General features: G+C 34.4%; 1 protein-coding gene across 1 annotated transcript in view; it reads right to left on the bottom strand.

Annotated features, from left to right (window-relative positions):
* Positions 1–893, bottom strand: part of LOC105532162 (zinc finger protein 486-like) — a 29802-nt gene that overhangs the window by 7720 nt on the left and 21189 nt on the right. The gene's annotated exons all lie outside the window — the stretch shown is intronic.

The following is an 893-nucleotide window of genomic DNA, read 5'->3' as shown; positions in this document are numbered from 1 at the left end:
GGCCACTGCACTCCAGCCTGGGCGACAGAGCGATACTCTGTCTCAAAATAAATAAATAAATAAATAAATAAATAAATAAATAAATAAATAAATGATTCTAATGAGAAACTTTTAATAAATAAGCATTTAAAAGAAACTAGAATTATATTTATGTTTTAAATATATGCTATTCTTACACAAAATGAAACTGCTGTAATTCAACTTTAGAAGCAAAGAATAGCCTTACATTGTTATATATAGAAAATATATGTATCTACTTTGCAGAACAGGGTTAGACCCTCTGATATGTAAAACAAATATTAGGAAAGAAACTATGTTATTATTCAGATATAGGCTGAAGAAAGTAGAGGAAAATCCTATAATTCCTTTTTGCCAGCAGCAAAATTAAATTTATAAGTAAATATTTTAGTAAATATAGAGTAACTACTAATTATCTAATTTACTGCAGGCATAATATGCAAATTCTAGCATATTGTTTTAAATATCTGAATCTAAAATTACAGAAAAATTTGCAGTAGAAAATAGAAAGTAAAAATGTATAAGGAGAGTGACATTAGTAAGATAAAAAGACTACCTGGGCGCAGAGGCTCACGCCTGTAATCCCAGCACTTTGGTAGGCCGAGGCATGCAGATCACGAGGTCAAGAGATTGAGACCATCCTGGCCAACATGGTGAAACCCCGTCTCTACTAAAAATAACAAAAAATTAGCCAGGCGTGGTGGCAGGCGCCTGTAATCCCAGCTACTTGGGAGACTGAGGCAGGAGAATCGATTGAACCAGGGAGACGGAGGTTGCAGTGAGCCGAGACCGCACCATTGCACTACAGCCTGGGCAAAAGGAGCAAAACTCCATCTCAAAAAAAAAAAAAGAAAAAGAAAAAGAAAAAAACTGCA

Source organism: Mandrillus leucophaeus, unplaced genomic scaffold (assembly GCF_000951045.1).
Source record: "Mandrillus leucophaeus isolate KB7577 unplaced genomic scaffold, Mleu.le_1.0 Scaffold1201, whole genome shotgun sequence".
In the NCBI taxonomy this organism is placed as follows: Eukaryota; Metazoa; Chordata; class Mammalia; order Primates; family Cercopithecidae; genus Mandrillus; species Mandrillus leucophaeus.
Note: the sequence above shows the minus strand (reverse complement) of the source record. Positions and strands in the feature narration are given on the sequence as shown.